This window comes from Amblyomma americanum, chromosome 4 (assembly GCF_052857255.1).
Source record: "Amblyomma americanum isolate KBUSLIRL-KWMA chromosome 4, ASM5285725v1, whole genome shotgun sequence".
Classification (NCBI taxonomy): Eukaryota; Metazoa; Arthropoda; class Arachnida; order Ixodida; family Ixodidae; genus Amblyomma; species Amblyomma americanum.
Genome location: NC_135500.1, coordinates 25,064,077 through 25,079,235, shown reverse-complemented (window position 1 = coordinate 25,079,235; position 15,159 = coordinate 25,064,077). Strand labels below are relative to the sequence as shown.

At 52.2% G+C, this 15,159-nt stretch overlaps 1 pseudogene; it reads right to left on the bottom strand.

The window, feature by feature from the left end:
- Positions 1 to 3,526: 3,526 nt before the first annotated feature.
- LOC144127758 (uncharacterized) lies at positions 3,527 to 13,247 on the bottom strand (annotated as a pseudogene).
- Positions 13,248 to 15,159: the final 1,912 nt, after the last annotated feature.

Below are 15,159 nucleotides of genomic sequence, written 5' to 3'. Positions count from 1 at the left end.
GCGTTACGAGGCGTGCTCGTTGGCGATAGTCAGCTGAAGCGTTTGTGCAGGTCTCGTCTGCGGTTGCGTCCGTCGGTCGATACCTGCACATTCAGCTTCAGCGGCTACGATGCCGTGCGCCTTGCAAGCGCTGTGCGGCGCATTAACCTGCTGCGCGCAGACATCTGTGTTGTGTACGTGGAAGGCAACAACATCTCTAGGCCAAACACAAGTCCGCAGGAGATTTGCGACAACATCAAGGTATGTACTACGTGGTGGTGCAAGGCGTCGAACTTCTGCCGATTTCAGTAATGAGTTCTGGACTATCATTTCGCATCCTAGGCCCTCGTCCTGCAGCTGCTACGCGACGTGGCACCTGTGGTCCTCGTGGTGAAGGTGCTGCCACGCTGGTTTATTACGGCGGACGCCGAGGTGAGCCGCAGCTGGTTGAACCGCCGTCACCTGCTCAACCGCAGCTGACGGCTACGATTAAGCGGATGCCGTCTGTGTTCATCCTGAACCCGGACGTGAGTACCGACATGCTTGCCTTGTTGTACGCCTTTGGGGTGAACAGTGCACAAAAAGGTGAGTAGATTACCAGATGAACATAGAGCTGGTGTGCAACAACATTTATTCTTAGTACAGGAAATCTCCGTTTGTTCGTGGCGAAACAAAAAACAAACAGTTTAAAAAAAGTTGTTTGCAACTGCCGGCCTCTTCTGATAACAGAGAAAGTGAGCATACATTGAGTCTTTGCCCCTGCTGCTGTCATCTCAGCTTCCATATTTTGCTGTATCAGTTGCACTTTATATTTTTTAGAGCAAAACAGTTCAGAATTGAGGCGTGCGCCCAAAGGTACTAAAACGCAGTCATCCATCATGGGCGGTTTCCACCTTGTTGGCGTACTCTCTCAACTGCTTGCAAGCATACTAACTGCTTCCTGCATGAGAAATGATTGCATGCAGTATACCACATGTTCTGTGCTGTTGCGACTTTGAGGTGGTCCCGTAACGCTCGCCACCCGTTTTGTGACAGAGCGTCGCCAGCTCTCAGTCGGTAGCGAAGACTCCGAGTCAGGCGTCGATGAGAACAACGAAAGGGGTTTTATACATTATGTACAGAGCATTATACAGGACGAGATCGGCACAGGGGCCGAGAGCTAGCAGCAAACGCGACTGTTCTCGCACGGTGACGTCCGGCGAGGCTCCAACGCGTCACACATCACACTCCACTCGGGAGCGGCACACTCAGCACGAGCTCGGAAGATCGGAGTCCGGAGTCCTCTCCAGGCGGCAGCGTTGGGGCTTATATAGCCCCGAGAAACGGTCGTCACACAAACGCACCAATAAAAAGCGAGCACCTGACAGCCGTCCAAGAGGTCCAACCAGCGACCGCGCTGGCCACCCGCTTCAAGTTTGCTGCGCGCGGTGACTCCCAGGGGGAAAGGGAACCGGCGCCTAGCTGACTAGCAATGTTGCAACACGTTTGGACATGTTGCTCGCCGATGCTTCTTCATAAGGCGACGCTGCCCAGCGGCGCAGCATCATAGCTTGTCCAGGGAGTGTTAGGGCGCTGTTGCCTTGCGGCGCAGCACCCGGCTTGTCCAAGGGCGTTTGTAAGAGAAATTGTGCATCTTGTAAATGTGGAATCCGGGCTGCTTGTCTGGGCACAACAGCATCCCCTCCCTCAGATAAGGCGCCGGGAAGAGGAGCTGCTTTCACGTGGCTCGGATGCCAGGCACGCACGTTCGTCAGGCTCTTCGATGTTCACGTTCAGTGTCCGGACGCCAGGTATACTATAGCTTCACGTGCCCAGGTCCCACTCGCCAGACCAGGATCGCTGTTCACAGCGTTGTCGCCAAGGCACCTCGACCAGCTTCGCTCGGGTCGTTCTGATGCCCTTGCTTCTCGCCACAGGTCATGGTTGGCCGAAATGCAGCTTGCAAAAACCGACCGGCAAAAGGCAACACCCAACACGAGCAAGTGCCCTCTGTCTCCCGTCAAACACCAGACAAGGTCATAATCAAAATCAACCTAACTAAATTGCTGTCCCCTTTTGCTCCCGCTGCAACAAGAGGCAGGTGACTATCTGGTACACAAGGTTCAAACAACAATTTTGCAAAACAACAAAACGCCAAAATATCAGGAACCATTATAATCATCAATACTAATGAAAATAGAATGATCCCCTTGAAATCACGTGGACCGAAAACACACTACTGAGGAAGCAAATGAGGTCATTCATTTTTGCCCCGATCTTCCTGCGAACATGACAGGTTGTCGCGAAGCGAAATAAGGTAAGTAACGGGGAGCTTACTGAAAGAAGCGAGGCCTAGAATGCACGAATTAGAGCATCTGCGTTCGCGTTCAACATTCCCTTCTTATAACGGATGACGAGGTTGTGCTGCTGGAGGGTCATGCTCCACCTCAGCAAACGGCCACTTTTAGACGACATGTTACTTAACCAAGTGAGAGGGCAATGGTCCGTTTCCACAATAAACTTAGAACCGGAGACATAACAAGCCAGCTTCTGCACTGCCCACACAACGCAGGCGCACTCTTTCTCAGAGGTACTGTATGCCTCTTCCCTACAACTTAGTTTGCGACTCAAATACAAAATTGGTCGTTCATGACCACTAGCATCTTCTTGGCATAGCCCCGCTCCCATGCCGCGATCACTCGCGTCACGTTGAATGATGAAACCTTTCGAAAAGAATGGTGCCGTCAGAACCGGCTTATGGCTCAATGCTCGCTTCAGCATTTGGAACGCATTTTCTTTCTTCCGGTCCCACGTCACCTTAACGGGCTCAGACTTCCGAAGCGCGTCTGTTAGCGGGCTGGCAAGGTTCAGAGAAGTCTTTCACATAGTGTTGGTAATATCCAGGTAAACCTAAAAAGGCCCTTATATCCGTCTTAGTGGTTGGCCGGGGACAGTTCACAACAGCGGCTACTTTGATGTCGGAAGGTCTACGCCGGCCGCGCCCTACCACGTGGCCCAAGTAAGTCACTTCACCGCAACCTAAGGGACATTTAGCTGGTTTCACCGCAAGGCCTGCCTCTTTCAACCTGCTCAATACGACAAGCAATTGCTCCAGATGTGCTTCCCAAGTGTCCGAAAATATGGCAATATCATCGAGGTACGGTAAGGCGAACTCGCCCAAACCATAAAGCACTCTGTCCATCAGGCTAGAAAAACAGTACGGCGCGTTTTTGAGTCCGAAGCTCAACATGAGTGGGCGGAACGTTCCAAACGGGGAAACGAACGCGGCGCAGCGGCTAGCCCGTTCCGTAAGGGGTACTTGCCAATAGCCTCGCACGAGGTCCAGGGTAGATATATAATTTGACTTCGACACCGTCTCTACCAGGTTCGGTATCGGATATGTCTGATCTCGGGTTATCGCGTTCAGACGCCGATAATCGACGCATGGTCTCTGATCTTTTCCCGGAACCTGGACGAGTATCCTGGACGAGTAACCTGGACGAGGGGCGATGTGTAATCGCTCTCACCTGGGACAATAACCTCCAAGTCACGCATGAGCTGAATCTCCTTAGCCATGATTTTTTTTCTGCGCGGGTGAACAACGATACGGTTTACTGCGGATCGGTTGCTCAGATGTTAACTCGATGTCGTGCTCTAGGACCGTGGTCCTTCCGGGACGGTTCGAAAAAACCTCCTTAAACTCTGCAAAAAAAACCTCCTTAAACTCTGCAACGATTCCCTTTAAGTCCTCCTTTTGGGCGGCACTTAGACGCGCGTCCAACGCAAGGTGTTCCAACATTAGCTCTAAACCACAATCTTTCATGTCAGCCGTCGTCAGGATTTCGGCCCCTTCCTCATTGGCAGCATTTGCCGTCACGCTTACAATCGCGTGACGCTGAATGTATGTTTCATCAAATTGCTGTGATAAATTTTGTTGGGCCTTCTCCCTAATTTAACTTCGTAGTTGGTATCGGAAAGCTTCGATACAACTTTTGCGGGCCCCTCCCAGTGAACCTCGAGCTTGTTTTTCTTCGACGGTCGCAGCAACATCACTTGGCTACTGTTGCATCTGGGTTGCAAGCCCCAAGGGTAGCGTTGGCCTGGCGGCCTGGGGCAAAGCTGGAAACATCCGAAGGTCCCGGCAAAGGATGAGTCGACTGGCAACAGAACAACTTGTTTATTCTGGCATCGCAAAAGAGCAGCCGGTCAGGGCGACCACGTTACTCGAAGGAAGGAATCGAAGTCTCTCGTTGGCGTCCGGGGCAGCTCGCTTTATACCCACGGAGTCGAGGGCAAGAGGGAACGGCTTGGGAAGAGTCATCCGATACGGCGACGCTTGAACAAGTTCAGGCGTGACGGGCGCGTCCGCCAGGCCGGCGCCGGTCAGACCTCCTCGCCTCCCAGTTGAGGAGCTCCTCTCCCCGGCTGCCGCGCTTTGACAAGCGTGGGCAAAACATGCACACACACACACATGCACGCACGACGACACGTGGCACTGAAACATGCCTGGACGCGCTTGGCGGGAGGCGTTGCGGCCGCGATGAACGAAGCCGCGGCGTCCGTTGCATCCGCGCCGGCTATACCGCGCGTCGTAGGTAGGCGAGACGTAACAGACCGCCCCGCCGGGAGAAGGAGATCCCGATGGTCAGGGGACTGCATCCGCTGTCCAGAGGGATGTCGCTCGATGATGCTCGTAATCGAAACCGATTGTCCCTCGACGTTGCTTGAGCGCAGCGCACAGAGAAGGCCTCGTTCTCGGGTTCAGGATCACATAGGACACTGTAAAGTCACTTCGGGAGAGTTGCCATTTTTGTGCTCGTTCCCAGCAAGCGTTAGAACTACGCCGAAACGCAACCGCTCAGTCAGCAAGCACGAGACAACCCTCACTAAGCTCTGCCAGGCTCTTTCCCCTTTTATACTACTGCCTAGTTCCTTACAGTAGTCAAGCAGCACTCAGAACGCGTCCACAAATTGGAAAATTGCACTAGAAAGCACATAATCACTTTGAAACACTAAACAAAAGCAATATGTTAAAAATCCTGCCTCAGGAAGAAAACATCAGTAACCAACAACTTTGAGGCGGATTCCTACGTTAGGGGCTTCGACTTAAGCCATCGGCGTTACCGTTGAGACTCCCCTTTTTGTAACGCACCTCAAAGGAATATTGTTGCAAAGCGAGGCTCCAGCGCAGGAGGCGGCCATTTTTGGGAGATATGGTCTGCAGCCATTGGAGAGGGCAGTGATCCGTCTCAATGATAAACCTCGAGCCGGCTAGGTAGCATGACAATTTCTGAACGGCCCACACGAGACACGCACACTCTTTCTCGGTGGCGCTGTACGCCTGCTCACGACAGGTCAGCTTACGACTAGCATACAGGACGGGGTGTTCCACTTCTCCATTGTCCCTTTGGCACAGTACAACGCCCATGCCTCGCTCACTAGCATCGCACTGAACAACGAACCCTTTGGTATAGTCTGGCGATCGTAGCACAGGCTGGCTTGTTAGGGCGCTCTTTAGGGCGCTAAAAGCTCTCTCCTTTGTCTCGCTCCAGACGACTGTTTGGGGCTCTGTTTTTCTTAGAGCATCCGTCAGGGCAGCCGCGATATCGGAGTACCTGGGGATGTACCTCTGATAGTAGCCGGCGACACCTAAGAACGACCGAATATCGGTCTTCGTGCGCGGTTGCGGGAAGTCTCGCGCAGCGGCCACCTTTATTTCAGAGGGGCGGCGACGACCCTGTCCAATCACGTGACCGAGGTAGACAACCTCGGCCTGTGCTAATTGGCACTTGGGAGCCTTGATTGTCAAGCCCGCTTCGCGCAGGCGGGTTAGCACTGCCCGCAAGTGTGCCATATGCTCAGACCAGGATGCAGAGAATATCGCTACGTCGTCTAAATACGGTAAAGCGAATTCTTCCTGTCCCCGCAACACTTTGTCCATGAGGCTTGAAAAGCAGTATGGCGCGTTCTTCAAACCAAAACTCAAAACTTTAGGACGGAATGTTCCCATTGGTGAAATGAACGCAGCATACCTACTAGCCTCTTTTGTAAGTGGAACCTGCCAATAACCCCTGACAAGATCTAGGGTGGAAATAAACTGAGCGCTACTAACTTTCTCAAGGCGCTCCTCGATGTTAGGGATCGGATAAATTTGATCCTTAGTGATAGAATTAAGCCTGCGGTAGTCGACGCAAGGACGAGGTTCCTTGCCCGGTACCTCAACTAAAATCAAAGGGGAGGTATAATCACTCTCACCCGCCTCAATAACACCGAGCTGTAGCATTTTCTTTACCTCAGCCTCCATAATATCGCGCTGGCGGGGTGACACCCGGTACGCCTTGGATCGTACTGGCTCTGGCGAGGTAAGTTCTATATCATGAGTAAGGACAGAAGTCCTACCAGGCCTCTCAGAGAACTGACCTTGAAACTCTTGTAAGAGTTGGTGTAGTTCGGTTCTCTGCTCAGCTGACAGCGGTGCTTTAATGATTAAGTCACTAATGACCTGATCAGTGTCTTCCCTGTTCGTCACTGAGCCTAGTCCCGGAAGCTCGACCGGAAGCTCTTCGGGAACGTTTACCATCATACACACCACTGCTTCCCGTTGTCTATAGGGTTTGAGCAGATTACAGTGGTAAACTTGCTGTGCTTTCCGTTTTCCTGGCAGACTCACCACGTAGTTAACATCCGACAGTTTTTGAACAATCCGTGCTGGGCCCTCCCACTGCACGTCGAGTTTGTTTTTTAGCGATGTGCGCAATATCATCACCTCATCGCCCACCTCAAAACGACGGGCCCTGGCTGTCCGATCATAATAAACCTTGGCTCTCTGCTGGGCCTTTGCCATTGCTTCACCTGACAACTCCTGTGCCCTTCTTAAGCGTTCGAGGAGACTAAGCACGTACTCGACCACGACTGGGTCGTCGCCCCTGCCTTCCCACGAGTCTCGAAGCATGCGAAGCGGAGACCGCAGCGAGCGACCGTACACCAGCTCAGCTGGCGAAAACCCCGTAGCCGCATGCGGCGCGGTCCTTAATGCAAACATCACCCCAGGCAGACACAGCTCCCAATCACTTTGTTGCTCAAAACACAATGCTCTCAACACGCGCTTCATGACGGAGTGGAGCTTCTCAACGGAATTCGACTGGGGGTGGTACACTGAGCTGTGTAACAGCTTTACCCCACACCTTTCGAGAAAGGCTGTCGTCAAAGCGCTGGTAAACACTGTGCCCTGATCTGACTGGATTTCCGCAGGAAAACCAACTCGCGCAAATATGGACAGTAGTGCATTGACTATCTCAACTGAGCTGAGATCTTTAAGCGGCACTGCTTCAGGGAACTTTGTCGCTGGGCAGATCACAGTCAAAATGTGTCTGTACCCCGTGGCTGTTACCGGCAGAGGTCCCACTGTATCAATAACGAGCCGTCTAAAAGGCTCCGTAATGATAGGTACCAACTTCAACGGCGCCCTCGATTTGTCCCCTGGTTTGCCAACCCGCTGACAGGTGTCACATGTCCTCACAAAGGTTTCTACGTCACGAAAACACCCTGGCCAATAGTACTCTTGCAAGAGACGGTCCTTAGTCTTCTTAACTCCTAGGTGTCCGGACCACGAACCGCCATGCGACAAGCGCAACAGATCCTGACGGTAGCACTGAGGCACGATCAGCTGATCGAACTCGACTCCTCTGCGGTCTAGATACTTCCGGTACAGGACCCCACCTCTTTCCACAAAACGAACATTTTTCTTGGCGATACCTTCTTTGACATTGCAGCGCATGTTTTCTAGGCTGCCATCCTTTTTTTGCTCTGCTATCAAAGCCGACCGGCTGACTTTTAGCAACCTATTAAGTCCATCGGACGTAGGCGCGATGAGCAAATCTGTAGATAGCTCTTCTAATTTTCCCGTGTCGGGCATTTCCTCTCCAGTACCTGGTGCCTTCAGCGCTACAGGCTCAATTTTATTCAGTTCGGACGTGCTCTGAATATCAGCTTGCTGCGCCTCCGACCCTTTCTCATTGCTCGACAACGTCGGCCCCGCAACTACCGCCTTTGCAGCGAGCTCCCGAACTCTCGATCTGGTTAAGGCCTGAACGCTAGCCTCACCAAACAAAAGACCCTTCTCGCGCAGGAGGTGATCGGACCGGTTCGAAAATAGGTACGGGTACTGGGGGGGCAGCATAGATGACACTGCTGCCTCCGTCTCAATTGCTCCGAAAGGTCCTTCAATGAGCACTTTTGCTACGGGCAGACACACGCTGTGAGCTTCCACGGCTTGCTTGATCCATGCGCACTCGCCCGTGAACATATCGGGTTCTACGTAAGAGGGGTGAACTACATCCATTGTAGCTGCGGAATCACGAAGCACTCGGCACTCTTTCCCGTTCACGAGGAAGTCTCGCATGTAAGGCTCGAGAAGCTTCATGTTCTCGTCAGTGCTGCATAATGACAAAAACACGACTTTTGTTTTTGTTTCTGGACACTGCGCCGAAAAGTGACCCGGCTTCTGGCACGTATAACACACGCGCGCTTGCCTCGCCTCGAACCGCTTTCTGCGTTCGGCTTCGGCTGCCGCCGTCTCCTTACGTTCGGTCGGACTGCTTTCACTCGCATCCGCACTACGCGTGTCCCCCCTTGCTCTCATGGGTGTGAACTTCGGCCTCTCAGACTTGGAGCCAAATTCACCCTTTTGACCGTCCTTAGCTCCGCGAGCCCGACGCGTCACAAACTCCTCGGCTAGCTCGGCGGCTTTAGCCACTGTACTAACGTCTGGCCTATCCAAGACCCAGTACCGCACGTTCTCAGGTAACCGACTATAAAACTGTTCCAGCCCGAAACACTGCAGAATTTTCTCGTGGTCACCAAACGCTTTCTCTTCTTTGAGCCACTCCTGCATGTTTGACATAAGCCTGTAGGCAAACTCTGTATATGACTCATTTCTGCCTTTTTCATTTTCCCGAAACTTCCGACGGAACGCCTCCGCTGACAGCCTGTACTTTTTTAGCAGACTCGATTTCACTTGGTCGAAATCCTCTGCCTCCTCTCTCTTCAAGCGAGCGACTACGTCGGCCGCCTCGCCGGGTAACAAAGTGAGCAAGCGCTGTGGCCACGTTTCCCGAGAGAACCCCTGCTTCTCGCACGTTCGCTCAAAGTTAACCAGGAACAAACCAATGTCCTCTCCAAGCTTAAACGGCCGCATCAGGTCAGTCATTTTGAACGATACCCGTTCTCCTGCACCGTGTGCCTGACTTCCATTACGAGCGCGTTCCATCTCTACCTCGAGACGCTTCATTTCCAAAGCGCGCTCTTCTTTCTCTTTTTGCTCTTTACGTTCGCGCTCCTCTTTCTCTTTTTGTTCTTTACGTTCGCGCTCCTCTTTCTCTTTTTGTTCCCTCTCCTCAATGGTCTCAAGGCATTCCGACAGCTCGTCATCCTCAGCCTCCAACTCAAGAATCGCCCTTAGCAGTTCTGGTTTTCTGAGTTTGTCTGAGACATCAAGACCCAACTCTCTTGCAAGCTCCAGCAATTTCGGTTTGCGCAACGACTTCAAATCCATGGCTGCTCCGAATGCTGCTTTCTCTACTGCATACTATTGTCTTGCCGCAAACTAACCCGGCAGCAACGACAACCACAATTACCAGCTCTGTTTCTGACACTAACAAAAGCCTGGCAAAACTCAGAAGAAGAAAGTCCCGCACTCACCAAACCTCGCAGCCAAGAATTCAGCGCAGTCGTTCCGCTGCAGGCAACCAGTCATCACACAGGGCTCGTTGCACTGCTCCCGGATGGTCGTTGTGCTGCTCAGCATACAGTTGAACGCATATCTTCGCTGCTGGCCTCCGTTGTCGGGATCTCACCGCTGGCAACCAGTTGTTGCATCTGGGTTGCAAGCCCCAAGGGTAGCGTTGGCCTGGCGGCCTGGGGCAAAGCTGGAAACATCCGAAGGTCCCGGCAAAGGATGAGTCGACTGGCAACAGAACAACTTGTTTATTCTGGCATCGCAAAAGAGCAGCCGGTCAGGGCGACCACGTTACTCGAAGGAAGGAATCGAAGTCTCTCGTTGGCGTCCGGGGCAGCTCGCTTTATACCCACGGAGTCGAGGGCAAGAGGGAACGGCTTGGGAAGAGTCATCCGATACGGCGACGCTTGAACAAGTTCAGGCGTGACGGGCGCGTCCGCCAGGCCGGCGCCGGTCAGACCTCCTCGCCTCCCAGTTGAGGAGCTCCTCTCCCCGGCTGCCGCGCTTTGACAAGCGTGGGCAAAACATGCACACACACACACACGCACGCACGACGACACGTGGCACTGAAACATGCCTGGACGCGCTTGGCGGGAGGCGTTGCGGCCGCGATGAACGAAGCCGCGGCGTCCGTTGCATCCGCGCCGGCTATACCGCGCGTCGTAGGTAGGCGAGACGTAACACTACCCACTTCTAAAGTGCGTTTTTTTGCTGACTTGTCGTAGTATTCCTTTGATAAGGTTTGCGCCGCCTTCATGTGGTTGTCTACAATATCTTTTGTTTTCCCGAGCCTCTGGAGGAGGTCGAGGACGTAGGAGACTACATTTGGGTCGTCGTCACTGCCCTCCCAAAACTCTCGTAGCATGCGCAGCGGAGTTAGGCTCCGGCCATATACAATCTCCGCGAGGCTAAAGCCTGTGCTCTCATGGGGAGCAGATCTCAAGGCGAACATAGCTGCGGGAATGCAGGCCTCCCAGTCACAATGACGCTCAAAGCACAGAGCTCTCAATATTCGCTTCAACACCGAGTGCATTCGCTCTACTGGGTTAGACTGTGGGTGATGGATAGAACTGTGCACCACTTTAATGCCGCATCTTTCCAAAAAAGTAGAAGTTAGGCAGCTGGTGAAGACGCTGCCGTTGTCGCACTGAATCTCGGAAGGGAACCCGACGCGTGCGAACATTGAGAGCAGAGCGTCTACGACCTGTGAGGAATTTAGCTCCTTAAGAGGTACCGCCTCTCGTAACTTTGTCGCGACACACAGGGCGGTCAGAACATACCTACAACCGTTCGTTGACTCTGGCAGAGGACCTACAATGTCGATTACCAGTCGCCGAATAGGTTCTGTTATGACTGGCATTAATTTCATCGGTGCCTTCCACTTGTCAGTGGATTTGCCGACTCTCTGGCAGGTGTCGCAAGAGCGCACGAATTGTTCGATATTCTTCCAACAATACGGCCAATAAAACTCCTGAGCCATTCTAGCCTTTGTCTTTTTTAAGCCAAGGTGCCCAGCCCGCGCATTTTCGTGCGCGAGTTCCAGTAACTGACGGCGATATTTCCGAGGAATCAGAAGCTGCTCATATTTGCGACATTGCTTATCCGTGTAGCAGCGGTACAATAAGCCAGATTTCTTGTAAAATGAAACCCTCTTTTTCTCCACCCCCAGTCTGACGCTCTTCATCAGATCGGCTATGGAGCAATATTCCTGCTGCTCGCGAATCAGTTTCCTTTTCAACTGCAGCTAGCTCCTGCCAGCCATGGCGGAAACTGGAGCGAGTGTGGAGCCCGCGTCGCCTAACTGTGGCGTCGTGTCTACATCGGGACTAACACTGCACGTGTCACTCCCAGTAACTTCCAGGCCACGCTCGCCCAGGCCAGCCTCCGAGCTCTGCATCTCCCGTGCCTGCTCGCCACTCAAATTACCTTGATCGGTCCGTGTGCCGCCCCGCTGTTCGCTCACCGCCGCCAAGTCAAGTTCCTTCGACAGCTGACGCGCTTTGGATCGCGTGAGAGCCATGTACGCCACGTCGGCGAAGAATGATTTGCCCTGATCCTTCAGCAGCTGCTCCGATCTATTTGAGAAGAGGTAGGGAAAATTCTCCGGGAGGGCGGCAGACACAGCGGCTTCTGTGTTAAGTTTCCCGAACTCTCCTTCAACGATAACTGTTGCGATCGGCAGACAGACACTCTCCTCCTCGGCCACTTGCCGTATCCAAGCGCATTCTCCCGTAAAATCACTCGAGGAGACGAAAGACGGGTGGACAACGTCCATAGTTGCTGCCGAGTCCCGAAGTGCTCTGCACTTCTTGCCATTTACCATAATTTCCTGCATATATGGCTCCAATAGTCGCATGTTTTTGTTTGTTTCCCGTATTGTTGCAAAAGCAATTTTCTCTTGGCAGTTCGCCGAGATGTGCCCTTGCTTTTGGCAGTTGTAGTAGGTTAACGGCTTCCGTTTTTCAAAAGAACGCGTCGCATCGTTTCGCTGCTTGGGACCATCGTTAGCCTTCTGAGATGCATTCTGTCCTTCCCTTACAGTTTCTTTGGTAAGGGACTCGTCTTTCCGAGACTCGCGACGGTTGATTTGCTTCCGTTCGTCGGACTTCCTGAAAAACCATCTCTCCTGTCTGTTTTTTCTACGCGCACTGCCCTGTTGTGCAAGCTGCGGCGGGTGTAATACTCTTCCGCTAACTCTGCTGCCTTGCTTAGCTTAACCTCCTTTAGCCTATATTGCAGCCAGAGCCTGACATCCTCATCAATGCCACAGTAGAACTGCTCTAGCGCGATGCATTCGACGATTTTATCGCGGTCGTCGAAAACATCCTCGCCTTTCTGCCATTCCACCAGGTCAGCTTTTAGACGAAACGCGAAGTGAACGTTCGACTCCCTGCCCTTTTTTGCATACCGGAACCTCTGCCGGAAAGCTTCGGGCGACAATTTGTACTTCCGCAGTAGCGCTTCCTTCACGTCACTGTAGCTTTCGAACCGCCTCTTTCGATAAGCAAGTTATTACGTCCGATGCCTCCCCAGGAAGCAAGGCTAACAGATTCTGTGCCCAGAGGGATCGCTCAATGCCATTCCGTTCGCACAAATGCTCAAATTTTACGAGGTATTTGGCCATATCCTCTCCGACGACAAAGGGTGGAAGTTGATCGCGTATTCTTGGACCGTTAGAAGCGAGACTAGGCGCCGGCGAGCTAATTCGGGCCTCCAACTCTTTCATTTTAAATTCGTGCTCGCGACGTTTTTCTTCGTTTTCCTCCTCGCGGCGGTTGTCTTCCCTTTCCTCCTCGCGACGTTTCTCTTCCTTTTCCTCCTCGCGACGTTTTTCTACCTTTTCCTCCTCGCGACGTTTTTCTTCCTCCTCGCGACCTTTTTCCTTGTGCTCCCACCGTTCATTGATATCCGCCCAGGCCTCTTCGGCTTCCTCAGCCGTTACGTCCCCAGTCCTCATGAACTCAAGGATCGCATTCTTTCTTTTTGCTGAGCCCAACTCAATGCCCAACTCCTCACAAATTTGGAGAAGTTCTTTGACCTTGTACTTCTTCATCGTTCACACTGTCCTCTTGCTGTTTACACTTTTTTAATATACTTGCCGTACGCTACTCTAACGTTACTAGTGAGACACGCGCAAGTATTTCACACACTGCCCTGTTTACCCCCTCAGCATCCCTTGGTTTTCAAAACAGTCTTACTAGGCTTGAAACACACAAGGTTAACGCAATGCTACACCGAGTCCTTCTCTAAGCTACAATAACCTGTGTCAGAGAAAGTCTGGTGTTTGAGGTAAACATCAGGCACTCGCCGCGCCGAGGTAGCTGATGTCGGTCAATCCCGTAGCTGCCATCCAGTGTTGCGACTTTGAGGTGGTCCCGTAACGCTCGCCACCCGTTTTGTGACAGAGCGTCGCCAGCTCTCAGTTGGTAGCGAAGACTCCGAGTCAGGCGTCGATGAGAACAACGAAAGGGGTTTTATACATTATGTACAGAGCATTATGCAAGACGAAATCGGCACAGGGGCCGAGAGCTAGCAGCAAACGCGACTGTTCTCGCACGGTGACGTCCGGCGAGGCTCCAACGTGTCACACATCAGTGACATCACACTCCACTCGGGAGCGGCACACTCAGCACGAGCTCGGAAGATCGGAGTCCGGAGTCCTCTCCAGGCGGCAGCGTTGGGGCTTATATAGCCCCGAGAAACGGTCGTCACACAAACGCACCAAAAAAAAGCGAGCACCTGACAGCCGTCCGAGAGGTCCAACCAGCGACCGCGCTGGCCACCCGCTTCTAGTTTGCCGCGCGCGGTGACTCCCAGGGGGAAAGGGAACCGGCGCCTGGCTGTCTAGCAATGTTGCAACACGTTTGGACATGTTGCTCGCTGATGCTTCTCCATAAGGCGCCGCTGCCCAGCGGCGCAGCATCTTAGTTTGTCCAGGGAGTGTTAGGGCGCTGTTGCCTTGCGGCGCAGCACCCGGCTTGTCCAAGGGCGTTTGTAAGAGAAATTGTGCATCTTGTAAATGTAGAATCCGGGCTGGTTGTCTGGGCACAACAGTGCTCACTAATCGAACTCTTAGTAACAACTCTTGACAACACATAGTGACACGGCTACCTGCACTATTCAGTTGCACACATTACAAAATTATGAAAAGAACATTGATTATATATTGTTTAGGTTTCTTTGAAGAGGTCTTGCTCTGACAAAATAGACAAAAGGTTTCAGCAGCTATGCATGAAGGTGACATGTGCCAGTTGCCCAACTTATATTCTCATTTGCATTGAAGAATATGTGCTGGAGCCATCACGTTTTGTGAATGCAGTTTGCTCACAGCTTTAAAGAAAAGGCAGAACACACTGATGCTGTAATTTTTTACCTTCACACTCTGCCACACAATCTCAAGAGGTTGGGCGTTGTTAAGTTTGATTTTTCAGCACCTAAAATGCTGGGCAACATACGTACAATCATGATATCTGTTAACTGACTGAGTGTTCATAGGAGTGCAGGGTCTTGTCTCTCACTCACGGCAAGTAGTACATTCGATAGAGTAGCTGATGTCATTATAAAATTCTCAGTAGGCCTGCCAGCAAGGTTAAAACTGCCCATGAAGGATGCATGGCTGCACATTGCAGTACCAGTGGGTGCATTTATGTCGGTTTGCAGATTCATTCTGAAAAACATGAAGGTAAATAGGAGCAGAAAACTATAGAAAATCAGAAGGCTGTACCAAGAGGTGGTGACTGCATCAGTATATGCTCGCTGTCATGATGCAGAGCTCGCCTAGCTAAGGGGCACATGCAGGCATTAAAGTATTTATCCCAGCGTGTCTTCTTGGTGACCTGCCGTCAATATATGTTCAGACATTTTATCTTCACTTTGTTTTCCTCAACTACCACCTATGCAGGTATTATATGAGGGTTGGGGTTATAGATATTTAAGAAAAGATATGAGTACAGGCATTGCATTTG